At 40.6% G+C, this 23,463-nt stretch overlaps 2 protein-coding genes and 1 pseudogene across 6 annotated transcripts in view; 1 reads left to right on the forward strand and 2 right to left on the reverse strand.

Annotated features, from left to right (window-relative positions):
- The window catches only part of LOC116034141 (hemicentin-1-like), a 1,482,957-nt gene that overhangs the window by 349,319 nt on the left and 1,110,175 nt on the right, over positions 1-23,463 (reverse strand). The window lies entirely within an intron of this gene.
- LOC116034899 (gastrula zinc finger protein XlCGF49.1-like) overlaps positions 1-23,463 on the reverse strand; it is a 390,500-nt gene that overhangs the window by 15,201 nt on the left and 351,836 nt on the right. The window contains exons 1-2 of one of the 5 annotated variants that reach the window (XM_035993969.1): positions 3,399-3,409; positions 4-6 (exon numbers count right to left, since the gene is read on the reverse strand). The exons of the other annotated variants lie outside the window; for them this stretch is intronic. The gene's annotated coding sequence lies outside the window, so the exon portion shown is untranslated. Of the gene's footprint in view, positions 1-3; positions 7-3,398; positions 3,410-23,463 lie in introns of those variants that run through there. 5 annotated transcript variants of the gene reach the window in all.
- The window catches only part of LOC116034906, a 399,592-nt pseudogene that overhangs the window by 648 nt on the left and 375,481 nt on the right, over positions 1-23,463 (forward strand).

The following is a 23,463-nucleotide window of genomic DNA, read 5'->3' on the forward strand; positions in this document are numbered from 1 at the left end:
TAGACAGTAACACACAAGACAATCTGGCAAAGAATTTAGGAAATGGACCGGTACATAAGGGGCTGATTAGGAGCAGGTGAGTATGGGGGGTAGGACAGGCCAGTTTAATGGAATGAGCAGGTAATAGACCTTTTTCACGGCAGACATGTTGACATGTCATAGTAGGAAAAGCACAGGTGTATTCTAACCATTAATGATGGCTGCATTCCACTTAGGAGAGGCCCTAGTATTGTGCATGCTGACTCACTGAAATAGCTTACTGGGAAACCCTCTCTGTTCATGTGTGTGTGTGTGTGTGTGTGTGTGTGTGTGTGTGTGTGTGTGTGTGTGTGTGTGTGTGTGTGTGTGTGTGTGTGTGCTTACTGGGACACTTGATGGAATTGAGCCATTGTTAAGGTTATCAATTTCAGCTGTGCTTTTCCTACTATGACAAGTCAAAATGTCTGCTGTGAAAAAGGTCCATACAGAGCAGGAGGGAGTGGCAGAGTCTGAAATGACATGAGAGTTAGAAAGCCAAAAACAAGAAACGGGCAATGTTTCTAACAAACTAAAGCATGGCTGAAGTAGCACTTGAAGCAGTTCAGCATATTTGATGAAGTTGCATGATTCTTGCAATTTTTGGGTTGTATCCAAATGGTTGAATGCACTTAATGTAAGTTGCTTTGTGTTGTAATGTCGAGTAATGTATAATCACTTTTATTTCTTTTTTCTTGTATTACTCCAGTTGATATCCTGCCCTGTCTCCATTGGAAAGCTGGTCCTCATAGAGCTGGACAAACAGTGTCTCCCACTGTTCCCTGAAGACACTTGGTTCCCCACCAAGGTGGAAGTGAAATCTCCTGAGGGAGATACCTACAACTTTCCTATCTACCGCTGGATCACTGACAGCGAGGTGCACCGCTTCCGGGAGGGAACAGGTTTGAGGAAATTAGCTTGGCATCCTGTACGCTGTTCACTGACCACAGAAAGCATAAAATAAAAACACGTTCTGCAAGCCGCTCTATAAGGAGGCTGGAGTAAATTCATGCCAACATACTATACTGTACATACAGTATAAACAAATTCAAACTGTGTTGTGGTTCTTTCTCCAAGCTCTGAGAGTCTTTGAAGACAACCATCATCTTGGCAGGTACAGTCGGCAGAAGGAACTGGATCAAAGAGAGAAGGACTATCGGTGAGAGCTCAGAAAAACACATTTTTATTTCATGCACTCCAAAACTAACATGCCTCCAAACCTCTTCCACCTTTGGTTAATATACTACATTCATGGCACACAATGAGAAATGAACCACAATATGACGTTTAAATGCATTATACTATCACATATGCTGCAAAATTGCAATATTACATAAATAAATACATGCTAAGGACAGTACATTATTCTTAGATAAATAGCAGTTACACAGGTACGCAGTCCAAAGTTCCTCACCTCTCTGCTCTTCTGTATTTATTCCAGCTGGCATGTGTATGTAGAGGGAATACCCCACTGCATGAAGTCAACAGACCCTCTTTCTTTGCCTTGTGAGGTCCGCTTCTCCTTTACTAAGAACACAGAGTTTCTCTACACTGCAGCCACTGGGTGAGGTCCTCAATTTCTGTCAGAAATCTATCTGTGTTATTATTTACCTGACTATCAATGCGATTTAAGGTAGTATAATGAAGTTACTCTACTCTTATTTTCTAGGTTGACTGAACTGCAACTTAAGGGTCTGGCTGATTGCAAGAAGAACTGGACAAATATTGATGATATCAATCGGGTGTTCTGCTCCAAACGGACTGACATTTCAGGTACTATCATGGACATTTCATGAAATACTTGATACTGTATTTATAGTAGTACACAGGGGCGTCGGACTGGGGACTGAGTACCCAGGGCCCTCATGTGAGGAGGGCCCAAAAAGATGCTAGAATGAATAGCTGTGGATGCGGGGAGGGGCCCATAGAAAATGCCTTTCTACAGGGCCCAGAATGTTGTGCTACGCCCCTGGTAGTACACTACACTGTATTTACTCAGATATTCAACTGCATTCCTACCTAACAAAAAAAACTACTGAATAATAAATAGTTTATTGGCTTCTGTACTTGACTCAAAAAGTGACAGAAGTAAACGTGTCTAAACATGTAAGGGTTTCCTAATTGTATGCTTTGTCCATGTGTAACACATTGTTTTCCTTGTTTCAGTTCCACATGCAGTGTACACATAAGATGATAACAGTGGTAGAGTAAGATTTTCTAGCCAATATTTTGGAACTCAGTCAAGTTTACCTCTGTTCATTTTTCAGACTATGTCCATGAACATTGGAAGGAGGACGCCTTTTTTGGCTACCAGTATCTAAATGGTCTGAACCCCATGTTGATCCGACGTTGTTCAGCTCTGCCTGATAACTTTGCTGTCACTGATGACATGGTCTCCCTCCATGGTCAGGGTAGCTTGAGAAATGAAATGAAGGTGAATATCCTGATCTTGATTGACCTTAGTATTTGGAACAATCTTGTCCTGCCCCATGACATGTTCAATTACAGGGCTCTCAAGTGTCACGTATTGAGCGTGACAGTCACTCATTTCGGTCTTTTGTCACGCACTCCCGCCACACATTGTATTTCACACGCGGAAATACTATTTATAATATATTTAATATGCCGCAGCGCCCAAAATTTCTCTGGTGTGCCACTCTCACTATGGAACCGGCAGGAATCAAGTGCGTCTCCCCTGCCACTTACCAGCCAATCAAAAAAAAAGAAAGGGGCTACACAATAGCCAATCAGAAAATAGCACTATTGTATCTGGGTAAGATTTAACGCAACAACCAAAGAAAAAAAAAAAAAGCAGCGTACAGACACTTCCCTAAACGTTCGCTCATTCAGAGACCAGAGACCCAAACAGGGCTCTGAGTCTGTCAGGAGGTCTGAGATCTACCGTATCAGCAGAGATATCACGTAATGCACAGCAGACTATGATGCAGGTAGATTATTTTCTGAAATACAGTGACTATTATAACTTTATTTTTCTCAAAATATCACGATTCCTCCAAATCTCAGAGAACACAGATATATTTTGAATGTGCACAAAGTTTTGAACAAATCTTGCTCAAACTTAACAATATTACAGTCCAGGGGTTTATTAATACATTAAAATGAATGTATCATTGAGGTGAATAATTGTCATATGCACATTTAAGGAGGTTACTTCCTCAACAAAAGAAGCAAAAGAGGAGGGAGGAGTAAATGATGCCTAGGCGACGTGTGTGGTGACTCTACAGGAGAATAAATAGATGAAAGCAATACAGAATGCCTGTGAGCCTTATTGTAATATATTCCATTATGTTTTTATATTTGGATTATAATCTATGTTTCCCTTTACATGAAGATATTTCCAGCATAAATTGATTCAGAAAAAGGGAGAAATAGGTGCATACAAATTCACCAGAATGCAGGAAATTAAGTGTTTAATGCTCAAATAGTTTCTCATCCTCACTACACTTTCAAACAGAAAGGAAACATATTCCTGTGTGACTACAAGCGTTTGGATGGAGTGAAGGCAAACATCATCAATTTGAAGAAGCAGTACTTGATGGCTCCCCTCGTCCTGCTCCACAAAACACCTGATGATAAACTGATGCCAGTTGCTATCCAGGTGAGATTAGCACTCAAATGTAGCTTATAGTGAAGCTTTAGGTTAGGGAGTAATCCCTCTTCCAGGACTGACAGACATGTACTACTATGCTGTATATGTCATATATACAGTATATACAGGGTAGACAGAAATACCTTTAGTCAAATTACTAATGGAGCAAACATACTGCATATGAAGAACGTGGTTTAGAGAAAAAGCTATATTTAAGGTATTTTCATTGCAATTGCCAGACAGCCTACCTCCCTCTTTCCTTTTGTCAAAGACATAAGAAGTTAGACATCATTGATGATTGAGGATCAACTGATCCTGTGCTCTGACCTGGGATTCAATGAAAATATGAATTTCCTCTTAAGGAATCAACTAACTGAATAGCAGAAGAAACCTTTAGTAAATAGACGACAACATACAACAATTACAGAACATTCTTTAACAGTATTAACCAGTACTTTATTTGCAAGCATTTCTCACTGCTAAGTAGTATAGAAGCATCCAGATTTCTGACTTTGTTAACATGTAATAGTGTTACTAACAGAGTTCCCTCCTTCCCTCAGCTCCTCATACCTTACACTCGCTACACTCTGCAGATCAACTACTTAGCTCGAAGTCTTCTAATATCTGAGACTGGAGTTTTTACACAGGTATATAAATACCAAGAAACTCACTAAACAAAGTTTTTTTTTCAATGTCATTTACAGTATTTGTCTCTAACATATACATATTCCTTACATATCTGACTGTTATCTAGTTTGCAGCTTCTGGTGGAGAGGGTATGATGACAATCCTGAAGAGATCACTGTCCTCAATGAGGTACAGCTCCCTCTGCCTACCAGACGACATTGCTGAACGTGGTGTGGAGGCTGTGCCGAACTTCTACTACAGGGATGATGGACTCAAGCTTTGGGATATCATCCAAAGGTAGTACAGGTGTCCCCATATTGGGGAAAAAAGGAGCCCAAATCCTGCCCTCTTTAGTAGCTAACTTTTGTTCTCTTATGTAACTCAGTTCAATTTCTCATAAATAATTTTGAGTCAGCCTACATTTGTGTAGGGTTTCCTGCCCATAATCATAATCATTTGTAATATGGCAGAGGGGACTGTATTGGAATGACAGAATATGAAATGTGCACTTCTTTTGGGGTTTAAATGAAATGAATGATTCACCTACATAAATAGTATGAATATAAACATATTTACTTTCTTGCCCAGAGTTAGATGTGAGAAGGTCAATATGTTTGTAGGTCAATATGTTTGTGTGTTAAGTACGGAGCTACAGCCAAGAGGCTATTATCTTAGCTTAGCATAAAGACTGATTTCTCCAAATGTCCAAAATACGCCTCCCAAAGCCTACCTCGCTGTAAAACCCTGATCATTACTCGCTCCAAATCTTTGGGAGCATCTTTGGGGGTGGCAGTAGCTCAGTCCGTAGGGAGTTGGGTTAGGACATTGTTTTTCAACCTTTTTTGAGCCACGGCACATTTTTTCCATTAAAAAAATCCCGTGGCACACCACCAACCAAAAATGTTACAAAATGACACAATAGGTGCTTTCCGACCGAATAGTACTTGTACTTTTTAGAAGAAAAGTACACTTCTAAGCAGTTCTAAGAACTACTCTCCCCCAAAATCTTTTTTCCCATTTGCATTCCCACTGGCCAAGTAGCCATAGGGACTGGTAGGAGGGGTAAGGGAGGGATGTAACCACGGCAACGGTCTTTATAGCATCGTCACTAGACCTTAGCGTCACATACAACAACAACAACAGATGATGCTAATACTTGTGTACTTTTCCTTTATTAAATGCACGTCCATTCTCGTAGTAATTCACATAATGTTTTGCTCAACACAGACGGGGCTTTATTATACTCGGAACAGACCCCGACTCTGCCTGCTGCGCTCAACGGTGAAATAAAAGCCTCTTATTTACGAGAGCGGTCTGAGAGACCTCCAGCTCACAGCGAGGTCTCGGAGCGTGACTGGCCGAGCAACGAGCTAGAGGCCGGGGCAGGCGCTTGCTGGCTGTCGCCTCACTTGATGGAGCTTCTGAACTCCGAAAACTTTGAAGCAAATTGTCAATTCGGCATCAATTTTCGCAAGACTGCCTATATTTGAAATCTAAACAGTTACTTTCTCGCCCAAAACGTTGTCAGAAGTGAATTTAATGATGAATAAAGGTGAAAATTGTTAAAAATGTCCCGTTGTTGGTTGTTGCAAGTTCCGAGTTGGCAGTGGGCGTGACTTATAAATTCGACCAATCAAGTACACCTAGGAAAAGGGAAAAGGGAAAAGACCCTAATCTGAAGTAGGAGCTAAAAAAGTACGCTACTGAGGCCAGAGGAACTTAAAAATCCCCAAATTTCTTCCTGTTGGAACACGACGAAAAAAGTGTTCTAGGAACATTTAGGTCTAGGAACTGCAAAAATCCCTCCGATCGGAAAGCCCCTATTGTAGCCTACTAAGATCAGAATCTGCATTTTTCCTTTTTAAAAATGTATCCATCGCTGTTGCAGATTTACATAGATCATCTCGGCCCTACTGCTTACATCCTGTCACTGCCACCTTTCGTGCACATGGTGGCAGTAATTCTATTGTCTTAAATCAACAAGGTCATTATTGCGCTATACTCCCACCTACTGACACAGAATAGTATTTCATTTCTCTGCCAGTCATCACATTGCAGGCACAGATGCGCAACAACGGCTAATTATTTGCAGTAACTCAATAAAAAAAATTTGTTGGACCAATTAAGTAAAATCGGACAATTTCCCACGGCGCACAGGACGATCCCTCACGACACAGTGGTTGAAAATCACTGGGTTAGGAACCCGAGGCTCGCTGGTTCAAGCCCCCGTATGGACCAAAGTACGGAGTGTGGATTGGTAGCTGCCACTTCACCTCCTGGGCACTGCCAAGGTGCTCATGAGCAAGGCACTGTACCCCCCCAAACCGTGCAGGGTGCTGGGCCAGCACTGGCATCTCTCGTGTGTGTGTGTGTGTGTGTGTGTGTGTGTGTGTGTGTGTGTGTGTAAAAAAACAGTTTAAATTGTAATTTAATTTATTTAAAAATGTATTGTAAAATTTCCCCACTTTAAAAATAAAAATAAAATCATAGACAAAGACTGTCTCGCTACTGCAGTGTGTACAACAATGCATATCTCAACAAGGAATGTGTTTTATATTCTACATTTCTCAAAGGTTTGTGCAGGGAGTGCTCAGCTTCTACTACAAGAATGACGCTGAGGTCCAGAAAGACTCCGAACTGCAGAAGTGGATTTCAGACATTTTTGAACATGGATTTCTTTCCCAAGCAAGCACGGGTGAGTTTAAATAAATAAAAAAAAGCTCATTATGGTGATGAATGATGCTTTATGTGCACATTTAGATATTATATTATCATAATGCAAACATAACTCAACCAGTCATCTGGATGTCTTTGAGTCAGTTTATTCCTTCTCATTCTCAGGAATTCCACAGAGCTTTACCACCGTGGCTGAGTTGGTCAAGTTTGTCACCATGGTGATCTTCACTTGCTCAGGACAGCACTCAGCTGTGAATACTGGACAGGTGAAGCCTTTTCATTTAACCTATTTTTGTGGAGTGGGTTCATGAGGTGTTGCAGTTTTGTTCTGAACTGAAGAAAGATGGAAGACATTAACAAGAGTCTACAGCCATGCTAACAGGTCTGTGACGCGGCACTTAGTCACAGTGATGCTTTAAACTAAATGCAGCACATGCTAAAATACTCACTATGAAAACGCTAACACGCTGACTTTTAGTATTTATGTTTACCAAGATCCCAATCTTAGTTCACCATGTTAACATGCAAACATTTAGTAATTAGCACAAGACACAAGGAACAGCTGAGATGGATGAAAATGTCAGTTTTGCAGGTATTTGGTCATAAAGATTGGACAAATATAATTTTGATGTGATGATGGCGCTGGATGACAAGTCAGAGGATCACCAAAGTGATTCCAACATGAATGTGTGAACTAGATTTAATGACAATCTAGCAAATAAAGTTGTTAAGTTGAAAACCACAAATGTTAACCTTATGGTGGCACTAAGTAAAAAGTCAGGGGATCACCAAAGTCATTAGGATCTATCCTCTGGGGACCACGAATCAGTGTGGACCAGAGTGGTGAACCGACTGACCTATTGACTGACATGGCATGACTTCAAAGAGTATTAAAGCGTAACTCTCGCCAAAATGCAACCTAGGGTCTTTTTGTGAATGTCCCCGAGTCAAACTTTCGTTAGCATAATTAGGATGGAAGCACCACTTTTAAGATTGACTGACTGTATTTTCGTTTTCGGTCAAATGGTCTTTTGAATGGGAGACCTAGGGGCACTACTATGATCACATCAAAATCATTGATTAGTGAGTAGTGCCCCTAGCTCTCCCATTCAAAAGACCGAAAACAAAAATACTGTAATTCTTAAAAGTGGCGTTTCCATCCTAATTATGCTTTTAAACAAAAGTTTGACTCGGGTACATTCACAAAAAGACCCTAGGTTGCATTTTGGCGAGCGTTACGCTTTAAGCAGTAATCTGTCAATCATGAATTCATTGCAGTATGACTATGGTAGCTGGATGCCCAACACTCCCATCTCTCTGCAACTTCCTCCACCAACCACAAAGGGGAAAACAAGCAAGGCCACGATGCTGTAGACATTCCCTGACGTCAACACAACAGTTCAGGGAATGGCCACCATGTGGCTACTCAGCAAGCAGTCATCTGACTTCGTAAGTGCCAGAGATTTTATGAAATATTATTATATAAATCACTTTTATGTTCAGGTTGTAAAAAGTAGTTCACTATGTCATTAGGGCTTTGAGCCACAGAAAGAAATCATGCTCACTACAACTGTACATTATATAGCCAACAGTTTAAGTTCAAACATTTCTAAACAGTCTTTTTTAAATGTATCATTTATCTCATTAGGTCCCTCTTGGCCAATACCCAGAGGACCATTTCAGTGAGAAGATTCCCTGCAAGCTGATTAAGGATTTTCAAGGAGAGCTTGAAGGGTTAAGTGTGGTCATCAAAGCCAGAAACAAGAAGCTGGAGGTCCCATACACATACATGGATCCAAGAGAGCTAGAAAACAGCGTGGCCATTTAAATAGCAGAAGGTGTGACCTCCTCAGCTGTTGGCCAAATTCAGCTTCATATTGTGTAAGTGAGAAAGGGAAGAACTGCACGTTTTTGTTTTTAACTGATACTATAGTGGAAAGAAATGACTGCATGTGATTGTTGTGTTTATGTATACAGTCTGATTGATTAAACTGTGGTGAAAAAAAACACATCCTAAATCTTCTTAGTTTATCAATGACTACACATTTATTAAAATAAATTACGAATGAAAAATAAAAAATGTGAAGCTGCTGCATTGAGAAGTTTCTTATAAACACATGTATCTTTCAGAAACAAAATGTGTCAGTTTGCACTTGTCTGCCCTCATTGGACTATTTTATTATTTTCTGGGCTGCTCTACAGCAGTGTGTGTTGTGTAGTAGCCTTTCACTGATAACTGAGCTATAGCTTGTTCTGTATGTGAGATTGTTTGTTCTGTACCAGTTATAATATATATATATATATATATATATAATAAGTAGATTTAGCTTTTTTTACTCTAGTTGTTGTTTTTATTTTTTTAACATTTTACTGATGACGAAACTTTGAATCAAGCTTTTTTCTGTGCTAGAGAATGGTGAATATAAAATGATGTGGCTGATTTATCATGTAATAATCACAGCAAAGCCCTAATTGCACAGTGCTACACAAATTTGATTTATTGTTGACAATGATTAAAAATGTTACTTCTTAATAATTTGTCTATATTCTATACATTGTTTATGTTTTAGAAATTGCTCTTATTATGTTGTTGTGTTAATTTGTGTGTGTGAATTTCTGCATTTATATTGTATGGTTTTTCCACACCAAAATAAAGTATTGCTAAGCCTACGTAATGATGAGTGGGAGATTATTATTATCATCATTACCTAACTACATCAGAGGCCTGTACTACGAAGCAAGATTTGGCGTTAACGAGGTAACTTCAGGTTCAACCAAGGGTTTTCTGTATCACAACGGTGGATCACTTGTTGCTGGGTTAAATCACCATGGTAACTTATGCTGAACAGCTAACCAGAGGCCTGTACTACGAATCAAGATCAACATGTCCTGGATTTCTTTCAGTGATCCGGCTTCACCTAACCTAACAACCGTGGTCCCGCATAACCTGTATCACGACGCTGGTTATCAACTAGTTCAGTCAACCCAGGTTTTTCCAATCTAGAGACGTGCGCGTTCACATAAAAGAGGCGGTGTTTGCGCACCACGACCAATCGCAAACATCTACCAGAGCTGCTATCTTTTAAACAAGAAGAACAAACTATAATTCTACATAAATATGAAGAACACAGACACGGTTTAACAGGCAAAACGCAGGAAAGAAAGCTGGCAAAAAAGCAGACGCTGTTATGCGTAAATCACAACGTTTAGCTTATCAATATCCAGTGGTGTAGTCTACGTGATAGTAAGCTCCAGAATTTCCATATACTCACTTAAAAATGCCCAATGACACGTAACAACATACTTTCCATTATATGTTTGATATATTTTGAATTGTCATCTGTGCTTTTTTTTTCACATAGGCTCAATGGAGGTATTTCACCATAAATTGGTGCATAAAAGTGTATCGGAATGCAGGAAATGAAGTCGTTGATGCTTAAAACTTCCCTGGGGGAGGACACCCAGACCCCCCACTATGATATGCCCCCCTCCTCCCCCAAAGGCAGATTCTGGCCAATATACAGTACAGTACACCCACTACAATACATTAGACTAAACTGGTCACTTCCCCATCAGTCAGGCACAAGATCTGACCATATAATTACACTTTTGCTTTCCATAAACTGTCGTTGCTTTAGGCTTTTATTTCAGTTCAACTCCAGCAGTGGTGCGCGATCGTGAGAGAAAATAAAAAAAAACATAAAAACATAATTTAAACCGATGTGCGCATTGGCAACACACGGCTAAAGAAGGCAACAAATAGCCTATAAATAATTCCCTCCGCTGAAAATCTATCTTTCATAAAGATACCCATCAGGGAATGTTAACAGGGTTGTCGGTCTCTAAATGTTTTAACTTTTATGAGCGCACATCTCTCTCTCTCTCTCTCTCTGTCTCTCTCTCTCTGTCTCTCTCTCTCTGTCTCTCTCTCTCTCTCCACCGAGCTCCAGCTGATCTTCTAAGAACGGTGACGCCGTTATCAGTCGAGTATTGATTGGTCAGTAGGCGGTGCTTTTACACCGGTTGATCTCTAATCTCCAACATAACCTGCTCCCGACCAGGTTAGGCGTTCAGCATAAGTTACCACGGCGATTGAACCCGATCACAAGTGATCCACCTTCGTAGTACAGAAAACCCTGGGTTGAGTCTGAAGTTAGCTCGTTAACGCCAAATCTCGCTTCGTAGTACAGGCCTCTGGTCGGGAGCAGGTTATGTTGGAGATTAGAGATCAACCGGTGTTAAAGCACCGCCTACCGACCAATCAATGCTTGATTGATAACGGTGTCACCGCTCTTAGAAGATCAGGTGGAGCTCGGTGTGCAGAGAGAGAGAGAGGGGGGGGGAGAGAGAGGGGGGGAGAGAGAGAGAGAGAGAGAGGGGGGGGGGAGAGAGAGAGAGGAGGAGAGAGGGGTGCGCTCATAGTTAAAACATTTAGAGAGCGACAACCCCGTTAACATTCCCTGATGGGTATTTTTATGAAAGATATAGATTTTCAGCAGAGGGAATTACGTATAGGATATTTGTTGGCTTGTTGAGCTGTGTGTTGCCAATGACACACATCAGTTTGAATTATGTTTTCATATTTTTTATTTGCTCTCACAATGGCTTCCCACTGCCAGGGTTGCAACTGAAATAAAAGACTAAAGCAACGACAGTTTATGGAAAGCACAAGTGTAATTATGGTCAGATCTTGGTCCTGACTGATGGGGAAGTGATATTGATAAGCGTTGTGATTTACGCATTTACAGCGTCGGCTATTTTTTTGCCAGCTTTCCTCCTGTTTTAGGAAGCAGCGACTGTATTGCGTTTTGCCTATAAAACCGTGTCTGTGTTCTTCATATTTATGTAGAATTATAATTTGCTCTTCTTATGTAAAATATGCGGCTCTGGTAGATGATTGTGATTGGTTGTGCTGTGCCAACCCCGCCTCTTTTATGTGAATGTGCGCGCCGCTGGATTGGGAAACCCTGGGTTGATTGAACTAGTTGTTAACCAGCGTCGTGACACAGCTTATGGAGGACCGCGGTTGTTAGGTTAGGTGAAGTCCGGGAACTGAAATAAATCCAGGACATGTTGATCTGGATTCGTAGTACAGGCCTCTGATGTTAAACTCAGACAAAACTGAAGGTATTGTACTTGGCCCCAAACACCTCCGAAGTTCATTATCTGAACATAGCTCTGGATGAAATCGCCCTGGCCTCCAGCACCAATGTAAGGAATCTTAGAGTTATCATTGATCAGAATATATTCTTTAACGCCTACATAAACAAACTTCAAGAACCGCCTATACTTAGGCACAACCTGTCTTAAAACGATGCAAAAGATCCAGTGTGATGGCCCCTCCTACCTCTGTGTCTGCCTGCTCTAATCCGATCCATGACTTTTTTGTGTCTCTTCCAAGTTTTTGCCATGACCTAGAGCCAGGTTTATGACACTAGTCCATGCATTTGTGGACTATTGTAATTCCTTATTATCTGGTTTGGCTTCCTGTAAAATCCAGAATTGATTTTAAAATCCTTCTCCTGACCTACACAGCTCTTAATGGTCCGGCACCATCATATCTTACAGAGCGTGGGACTTCCTATGACACACTGACTTCAATTAAGGTAGATGTTACCTTTTCACCACCTGAGTGTTAAATTCATTCACACACGTATACATATATTATAAAGTCTACCATTTTAATAAATAAAGATGATCTGATGATGCATACATTGAGCCAATCATGTGCTGAGGCTTTGAGAAGAAAGAAAGCATGATGTAATGCAGTCAGACAGCCAGCAGGAGGCAGCTTTCACTCTGTTCTCCAGAGGATCATTTCACTGGAAAGGCTTTCACCTCCAGGAAGTCTGCAGAATAATCAGCTCCACCACTGGAGGGACCAACGGCCCAGTGGACAGACAGAATCAGAACTGCATTAATCATTAATATTTAAAAAAAAAAGAGTTAATTTATGAATAACAAACAGTTCAGTGCATCTATTTCCTGTCTCATCAGCAGTTTGTCTGCAAGTCAACATGTTTGTGTTTCGTGGATCAGTTCCAACAAGTTATTTTATCTGAATGCTAAACATGTCACATTTAGGTTCTTCTGCCAAAGACACAACCATGATGCTGAGTTCCAACAACAACAAGACACATATGTAAAACTAAAACACACACACCCATTCAGACACACCTGGATGCATTAGAATATAGAAATAAAGATGATCTGAGAGCTGATTCCATCTGAGTTCAGTCCAAATGATCCACACAGAGAGTGAAGAGATGACTCAAGTCAAAGGTCACCACTGCATGTTGGTTGTCTGTTCTCTCCCTCACTTGATCTCTTTCTGTAGGACACTGCTTTCTAGGTTCTAGTTTTAAGAGGCAGAAACACATTTGTGTGACAGAGAGAGAGAGACAGAGAGTGTGTGTGAGAGACAGAGAGAGAGAGAGAGAGAGAGAGAGAGAGACAGACAGACAGACAGAGAAAGAGAAACAGACAGACAGAGAGAGAGAGAGAGAGAGAGAGCGAGAGAGAGAGAGAGACATAGAGAAAGAGAGACAGCAGGTCAGACTTGGACTGCATTGGGTTTGGGATCCCTTGGAACACACTGTGGGAGTAGTAGAACACAAATGTTTTTAACCGTTTAAGTGGCCATTTTAACATGTATTAGCTTGACTCTATCATTAAAAAGAACATTTCAGATATCCATAACGTCATTCTTCCTATCCAGAATCATTAGATAGATATGTGCACGTCTAAAAAAAGAATTAAAAAAATATTAAAATATCAGCAAGTACTATAAAATAACCAATCAAAGCTAGAGGAGTTTCCTCCGTATACACTCAGGTCTGTTAGCCCTATAGCTGACACACAGCATGAAGCCCAGCTGTCTAATGCAGGTCCATTAAAGACTCTCAGCATCTGTCTGGACGGTCCAGCTGTGACTGTGACTGCCCAGATGTGACTGTAACTGTCCAGCTGTGACTGTCCAGATGTGACTGTGACTGTCCAGCTGTGACTGTGACTGTCCAGATGTGCCCTCACATAGTGAGCTGGGTGATACTGACATTAGTTTTCTATTACTGCTTGTCAGAAAGCCTTATGAGTGACACGTGACGAGGAAGGAGGAGGGCTTTACTCGGTGTGACTGGTTAGACACTAATGTGCTGATCTCAGATAACCAACATTTCAAATGGAGGACTCATCTCTACAGCTGCTGCTGGGTAAGTTCAACTTAATGTGTGTCTCCAACAGGGACGTCACTAGGATTGAAAGAAAGGGGGGACTTAGCCCCTAGGCTCTGCTAAATCTTCCTTACAAACGTTACTCTAATGTTAGCTTTTAGATACATCAAAGCTGCATGGGGGGAACTTACTTAGGCTGTCTTCCTGCTGAGTTATTCTGTAGGCTATGTCTTCAATGCTATCTATCTGCTCATGTAAATGTGTGATAAAGTAATTCCATACCTAATTCCTCTCTCTATTAGATAAGTTGTCAAAATAAGATATTTAATTACACTAATTACTGTTATTGACAGTAGAGTGGTTGAATCAGTGTCATGTCAACATCCAAAATGTCACGTCCAGCTCAAATCAGTAAAACAGACAAACAGAGGTCAGTGTACTACGACAAATAGCAGTACAATAGAAAGAATACAATAATAAATAGCCATTGTTGCATACTTTATCATGTAAGCTGTTGATAAGGATCCTATTTAAAGTAGCTACTGTCTGAATTTAATAACCTGATGGTGGAGGATTAAAAGTTTAAACGATTACTATATGTATGTATGCATATACATGCAAACATGCATAAATACATACATACATGTACATAATATAAGTATGCATACATACATACATGCATACATGTACATAATGTCAGTATGTATACATGCATACATGCCTCTCTCTCTCCCTCTATCCTTAAATATCTTCCAGTATCCATCGGCTCAATGAATTGAAGGATATAACGGTACAATATCATTAAAAGTGACACTATGAAATTTAGTTTTCAGTGACAAAATTCTGTGGGGACTAATATTATTTTTAATACTTTAGAGATAGCATGCTATATTAATGGCAAAGAATAAAGAACTGTGGATAGCTAGCTAGGTTAGTTTAGTTATTTCTTGTAATTCACTCATTCACTCTAGCTAGACTATTGTTTACCATAGCCAAAGAAAATATCACTTAATCTTTACCTCAAGTAAACGTAGCTAAAGTTAAGCAAGTAAAAGTCATTAACAACAACTTACAATTTCTACTGTGTGAGCAGTAGTAAGTTCAGACCAAAGATTAGCAACGAGACGAGATGAATCCTGGTTTACACTATTGAGACCAGACATATATCATCTTTTGTTGTAGCTGGATATATTATTTGTTGTTTCTAAACATGACTGTGGATAACGTTAGTGATAGTGAGATGCTTGCTACAGTAGCATTTCGAGTGAGAAATCGGTGAAAACGTTTTAATTCTCTGATTTCCTGCTTTGTTTTTATACCGCCTGGCACTCCTCTCTCTTCAGCCACTCTCTACCTCGCTCGACCACATACCGTTACGTGCATGCAGAATCTCCGTCTCTGCCTTTCCCACCAGCTGACAGTTTGTGAAATATAAATAAAACCTACTGCAGTGCACGACGACACAAACAGATGAATGGTACAGGAAGATTGATTCAACGTAGTGAGTAATACAGAGTGCACTGTAAAAAAATAAATAATAATAATTAAATCTAATTATTATTTTTCTTAATACGCTTCAGCCCCCCTAAAATAGGCCTAAAACGTTCCTGGTCTCCAAAGATTAGTTCTTAAACATGTCTGCTTAGAGTGACTGATGTATGCAAAGACTGAATCCAACAGCATCAAGAGATCATATACAGCTCAGACAAGAGTATGAATTTCATTTATTGTTTTCCCCATAACTCAGACTGATCTCAATAAGTGGTGTATGTATGACACGCCAATTCGTATGCCATTATTGGCGTGTTATCAAGATGCATAATCGCTTTTTAGCGTGTTTATCAACGCCGTTTGGCCTCCATTGACCTAAATTACCTTGTGATTGGGTGTCAATTTACAATGTAGCGAGTAATATGAAAGGCTGAAAATCTGCGTAGGGAGGTTGGTCGGGGGGGTGGATGGGTTCAAACAACACAGGACTTTCACCCAGGAGACATGGGATCGTGTTGTTTTTCGGTGCACTACAGCCAGAGTTTTTCTGTTTTGATGTCTTGTTGCCTGTTAAACTAACCTGAGGGTCATTTCTCTTCAGTTCTGATCTCACTGCTGAGCTGCACAACCAACCAAGGTCAGTTATCCTTCTTTGTCACATCTGAACAGTTATTCACTCACTAATAGAAAAGTTAGTGTTTCAGACAGTGGTTGAGGAGTTAAACTGCAGAGCAGTAAACAGTAAAATGAGAAATATGAGGAATGTGTCAGAATGAAAATCATCTTCTATAACTGCATCTTTCTGTCCCTCCTCCCTCCAGCCTCTCTGACTGTGAGTCCAAGCAGCTCTCAGATGTTTAAAGACCAGTCTGTCTCTCTGAGCTGTGAGGAGGACGACAGCTCTGCTGGATGGACTCTGAGGAGGAACACAACCAGAGAAACCAGAGCTGAGTGTAAAGACTGGGGAATATCTGCTGGTTCTTCCTGTAACATCAGCTACATGGCCCCATCAGACAGTGGAGTTTACTGGTGTGAGTCCAGAGAGGGAGCAACCAGTAACAGCATCAACATCACTGTCCCTGGTAAGATCAGACTGTGGAGTCAGTATTGATGAAGCTGTGTGTGAATGGATGACATGCTGTAGTTTGTCTCTGTGTTGAGGTGGACCAGTGATCCTGCAGAGTCCTGTCCTCCCTGTGATGGAGGGAGAAGACCTCACTCTGCTCTGTAAAACAAAGACGTCCTCCAACCTCCCAGCTGGTTTCTATAAAGATGGCTCCTTCATCAGGACTGAGCCTGCAGGTCACATGACCATCCACCATGTTTCCAGGTCTGATGAAGGCCTCTACAAGTGTCTCATCAGCAGTGATGGAGAGTCTCCACCCAGCTGGGTCTCTGTCACAGGAGAGGAGGTTAAAGGTCATTATTCATCTTTCACACCTACAGTTCTGTAGACTCTGTGTGATTTAGGGGTGGAGATGCATCTGTGTTACATTTTTGATTTGGTTAGGATTGTGTTCACAATGCACTTTGTCAAACACCAAACATTGTCTTTAAAAATTATAATGATGTGTAGTCATAATATGTTATGGATTATCCCTTAAATCACATAGAGGTCTGTAAATTGTGTGTAAGGTTTAAACTGCACGCTTGTACAAAACGGTTAAAAAAACTAAAACAGCTCAGGTGTGAAAGCACCCTAACACACCGTCTGCTATTTGATCTTTTCACCTCTTCTTAAACCAAGGGAATTCATTCAAACTCAAAAGTTCAAAGTCTAATGCTTCACATAGAACAGGAAGAACAGTGAAATGACTGAACTTATCTACTAATTTTTATTTATGTGCTTTTAATTATATTCTTTTGTTCATTTTAGAGAAACCCACGACTACAACCTCCACCACCTCTGGCTTTGTGTTGTCTGCCGTTTCAGTCGGTGTCCTGGTTCTCCTGGTTCTCCTGGTTCTCCTGGTTCTCCTGGTTCTCCTGGTTCTCCTGGTTCTCCTGGTGAGACGATGCATCCGTAGGAAACCTAAAGGTTAGTCTAAGAGACAAAAAAGACAAATAATATTACAGTTAACATTTAAAAATCACATTTTACTGTTGAATTTGAGCGAAGCTATTTCTTTAAGTCAAACATCTGTTTTAAAATCACTTTTCTGTTGTTGACAAATCACCACAAGGGCCCTTTAGCATGCTCCGGAGCTTTTGATCAGATCACATAATCTTCCTCATGTTTCCATCTTTACGGACGTCCTTTTAATGATTAAATTGACTGAAATTGATGTTAACTTTGGTTTATTTCAGCTGCTCAAGTAGAAGCTGGAGATGATGATGTCACATACAGTGATGTCACCATATCACGTAACCTGCAGCAGCCAATCAGACGGAGCAGAGGTAACGATATTTTTATTGATTTTCAGAAGAAAACCGTGTGTGTTCTTGGTTTAAAGTCCTGAGAGGACGTTTGGGGAAAAGAACATTTTATAAAATAGGGATATTTTAACAGTCACAGTGTAAGGTCTATTATAGTAGATAACAGGGTGTGTGGTGCTTGTCATGAGAGTCTGGGTGTTTGGTACCGTGTGGTTAAACAGCTCTAACAGCTCTAACAGCTCTAACAGTTCTGTGGTCGTCCAGTTTCCTGTTTCTCATAGCAACCCTTCAGCTGAGTGTGGGTCTGTTCACACTTCACTGCAGGACACAGGACAAAACAAAGATGATATATATAAACTATACATTTGCAGATTTACATATCTCTGTCTATCTATGATCACTTACAATAGATCTAAAGTAATGGAAAATGTTCATGTAAACAGTAAAATGCCGTTGTTAAAGGAACACACCGACTTATTGGGACTTTGTCTTATTCCCCGTATCCCCCAGAGTTAGATAAGTCCATACATACCCTTCTCATCTCCATGCGTGTCCTAACTCTGTCTGTCTTGTGATTAGCACAACCCCTGAAAAGCCCCGTTGTTACTCTCTGCTCCTCACCACGGGGCTTCTCAGGTGCTGCGAGCAAATCACTCCGCCCAAGTAGCAGAAGTAGCAGTGCTTCACCTTCTGAGAATATAGTTCCCAGTATGTATACTGTTAGAAGATGGCTGGGTGTCATGTGACCTTGTTATTTGTACACGCTGTGACTATAAACACGCTGTGATCTGATCACTAGTAGACAGCTCTAGGTGTGGCAGCAGAATCTTTCTCCAAATGCTTCCTGATGGATCTCACTTCCTCGCTCTAGATGTAAATAAACACGCACATCATTTCTGTTTAAGAACACATAGACATCAAAAAGGGCGTGAGCAGCTTCCTGTTATCTTCCTACAGAGAAAGTGACCTTTTTTAAATAAATGAATATAGACATTTATAGTCCTGTTTACGCACATCTTTCCTGTCAAACAAATATATTTATTGAATAAAAAATTTAAATATCAGATTGGGAGATTTCAGAGTTCCAATGCCGGCTGCCCTCCCTCTCGCCTGGATGTGTTTTTTCATTTCGGTCCAAATGTGCTCTCTCATCACCTCCGTAGGGAGACCATGAGTGACTCTCAACTGTTGCAATTTCTCCTCGCTAGATGCATGCATCTCCTCAAAGGGTTTTCCTGTCATAGGGCAGATATCGTGAGGCCTGAAACAGGTAGGGCAACCGTGAAAAAAGCAACCCTGGAATTCCCATACCTTCTCTACACCGTCTATGACAGAGTATCCGTCTACATAGTACGGTCCAATCTTTTTTTCCCCGCGGTTTAGGGCATGCTGAATGAAAATGTTTTCTGAAAACATCACCCATTCCAACCACTGAATCGAGCAGCATGAGTATTTTTTGAATTGACGCCTGTAGTCGTCAGGCGACGGAATCGCGAGCGCCTTTTCAGGCAGGAAGTTTGTCTGGAAAACCTTCATACACGCAGAGGCTATTGTGATGCAGCTAAAAGGATCCACGCGCGTCTCGCATATGAACTCCTCTCTGAATTTCAGACATCCCTTAACAAGAATGTCAACGTCATTTTTACAATAGTACGTAGACTCTTTTTCAAAGTTGAAGACACCCTGAGAGGCCTCTCTGTACCATCTGTAAAACTCCTCACGCTGAGTCGGTGACATGTTTTCCACCCCATAATCTGATGGAGGTGGGTAGGCGCCGATGTAGTTTAGATGCTGGCGAGCGCTGAATTTGTGCGGGAAGTGACCTTTGGACTTGTCTGCAAATCCCAAAGCTTTGGGCATTGCGGCGAGTTTCATGCCAAGAAAAGATAACGAGTCGATAAAACGTAACCGGTAGTCGGTTTCAGTGAAACTGATAATCTTACTTCCTTGCATCAGAATCGTCGGTGTCATTCCTAAACGGACCATGCTTTTTAGGATCAGGTAACTGTCAAATCCTTTTGCATTGTGCGCAATAAATGTTGCATTACTATAGTGAGGTCTCCTGAACTTCATGAGAAACTTTTCGACGCAGTCCAGGCCATAACACTGCCATTCTTCACCCTGTAACGATTTTGTACACACTAGGTAGGCATGATGTTCACCGGCCCTGTTGCTAAATGTCTCAAAATCGTAAAAAACTACATTCTGTGTGTGTTCTTCTACCACCTCCAGAGGCCTAATATAGCACATATGCGGTTCTGAATCGTTAGCTTCCTCCCCGCAAACTCTACACTTTTCGTGCGGGCATTTGTGCTCTTTACAAGCGTCGAAAAGGTATTTACATTTTGAACATTTGTGAAACTTCTGACATGTACTGAGGTTGAATCATCCAAAGCTCTAACCTTTTTGTGTTTAACATAACACGTGTGTGTACGACAAGTTCTATTACAAACCGCACAGTACACAGGATTGGTATAGTCATTAGGGCATTCAGGGTCTAGGCAGAGATTACAGAGACCCGGACAATAGTGTTTCTCACTCTGACTGTAGCTTCTGTAGCAGTAATGACAGACTTTATTAAACCCTAAAAAGCCTTTAACATTTTTTATTCCGTAGTAGTGGCCTTGAAGCAGGAATAAAAACACGGGATTGTCAGACTTTGGGTAATCTGTTTCAAAATGGCCGATAGCACGATCCTCGGAGGCTCTGTAAAACACTACAATTTTGCGCTTTACTATCTGTTCAAATGTATTGACCTGACTGAATGTTACATCTGTTTGATCGCTCAGACCCGCGAGATGCTGAAATTCTCTAGCCTGCTCAGAAGCTTGTCTATCGTCGAGATCAGGATTGATAAGCAGAGCCAGGCTGATGGCAAAGCATAGTTTATTGCTACGATTGTGTACTACATACAAATGTTTTCTTTTCTTATTAATGATTTCACAGTCCAAAGTTTTTTTTATTTTTCGTTTAACTCCACCACCTCGAGGGTTTCGCACCACTTGAATAACTAATTCTAGATTGGACTCGTCGTCAATATTTCGGTTAGATTGTATCAACCGTTCCAGTAACCCTTCAAAAACGGTCTGAAAGTCGATACCCCTCTCGCTGACTCGAATGATATCGTGTTCTTGAGAATTTTCAGCTATTATTTCGACCTGCACGATGTCATTAGGTCTAACCTCGGGTCTCACTCTCTCTGCTAAGACGGTAAAATTCCCTGAAACCTCTTGATAGAATCAGGCTAGATCTGGCACATTTCCGAGGGGTGGCACTACCAAGTTTTGACGGAATTCCAAATTGCCGAAGTTATCGCGTCTTCTTGACAAAATGTCATTGTTCAGATTTTCAACCTGTTGTAAAGCGGCTTCTATAGGTCGAAAGTCATTTTCAACCTGTTGTAAAGCGTCTTCTAAAGGTCGAAAGTAATTTTCATCCTGTTGTACAGCGTCTTCTATAGGTTGAAAGTCATTTTCAACTTGTTGTAAAGCTTCTTCTAAAGGTCGAAAGTAATTTTCATTGGGAGGGTCAATTTGATTGTCTGTTGATGGATGTGGTTCTGTGTCAGTATTATTTAAAGAAGATTCTGTGTTTGAATTATTCAATTTGCGGATAGCCTCATGCAATCGGGTCGGTACGTAATTTACTGGCTCATTTAATTCGTCGACAGTCTGAAGTAATTGGAACGGAATTATACATGACTGTTCAGGATCCATTTTGTATGTGATTTAAAAATAAAAAAGCAAAAAAAAAACAAAAAAAACAAAACAAATGTCACCCCTTACAACTTTTTACATATCTGAAGAATTGTCTGGAAATTGGTCAACAACAATCTGGCAATGTCCAAACTGTTTCCACGGTCTCGCCCCCGTCTCACCCTCTGTTGTCTTTGAATGTTCCTCAATGCTGCTTCTGTTGTAAAAAAAAAAAAAAAAAAAAAATGTTTAATCAGAAATTTTAATTTAATTTTAATCAAGAAAATAATAAAATATATGGATAAAAATTACCTCTGATTTGTTGAATCTTCTCCCTACGGAACCTCACTCTGCGAATGCCTCTCCGTACTGGTTCTGTCATAAAACAGAGAAAATACATCTGTAAATAAATATATTTAATTATAAAATAAATGAATAGAATAAATATAAATAAAAATACCTCTGATTTGTTCAGTGGTGCGGGAGGTGCTGGCTCTGTTCTCCGGGGGTGCTGCTTCAAGCTCTGTTCAATTTGAAAATATACATATATACTCACGTTCAATTCAATAAAGCTAGCTAACAATGTTAACAATGTTAATAAAGTTGTTACCTCCGGAAACCATTCTCTCTGTTTACCCCTCCCTCTCTCTCTCTCTCTCTCTCTCTCTCTCTCTCTCTCTCTCTCTCACACACACACACACACACACACACACACACACACACACACACACACACACACACCCTCGCCCCTCCCTTCCTCTCTCTCTCTGTTCACCCCTCCCTCCCTCTCTCTCTCTCTCTCACACACACACACACACACACACACACACACCCTCGCCCCTCCCTTCCTCTCTCTCTCTGGTTCACCCTCCCTCTCTCTCTCTCTCTCTCACCGGCGTAATATTCATTGTTTAAAATGTAAGGTGGTAAAAACATTTAAGAGTTATAATGCAGATACACTTACCCTCAGTCATTGGGGTAGGAGTTTGAGAAGGATCCGAATGAGGTATCTCTGTCAAGACTTCAGCTCTGTCCAGCTGTTGTAGGGTCTCCAGTGGTTCTCGTCCAATATCAGGAGGAGTGCTCGATTGGGCATTTCCTTCTTCAGATACATTCAAACTTTGAACATCTTCTGCATTTTCTTCTCCTTCGCTCGTTATTTCTTCAATTTCGACATCTGCGTTGGGGGGATTATCTGAGTATATAGATATGGTATGTTCAATACAGTTAGTTTTAAAAAAACAACGCCGATACAGTTTTTAACTAAAGCCTCTCACTAATTAACATTCATTGTTTAAAACATAACCAGTAAAAATAAACAATTTATGACATACATCTACATTAAGAGGTATAATATTAAAATAGAAACTTACCCTCAGTCAGTGGGGTAGGAGCTGTCTGGTGATTAGGAACCGTTTGCAGAATTTCATTATAACGATCCTGTCTTGAGGGCAGTGGTTGTATAGGATGTCTGAAATGGGTCTCCACTGTTACAATAGGTCTATTTGGTTGCATAATTGGCCGGGCATTGATCTGTGGATTTGATGTTTCAGATATTTCTTCAATTTCAAGATCTCCGTTAAAGACAGCAGGGTTTGGATTGTAATATTCACTGGTACAGCGATCAATCAACTCTGTCGAATAACAGAAAATCTGTGTCATTTATTTTATCTACGTCATAAACTTTTGTTGATAAAACATTAGTTGAGAAAACAACCTACCGTAATCTGATTGACTCAAATGAATGTCTGTGAATTCATCACTGGTAACTGTTAGGAACAGAGAGAGAGGATAGCATGAA

The sequence above is a fragment of the Sander lucioperca genome, chromosome 17 (genome assembly GCF_008315115.2).
Source record: "Sander lucioperca isolate FBNREF2018 chromosome 17, SLUC_FBN_1.2, whole genome shotgun sequence".
Classification (NCBI taxonomy): domain Eukaryota; kingdom Metazoa; phylum Chordata; class Actinopteri; order Perciformes; family Percidae; genus Sander; species Sander lucioperca.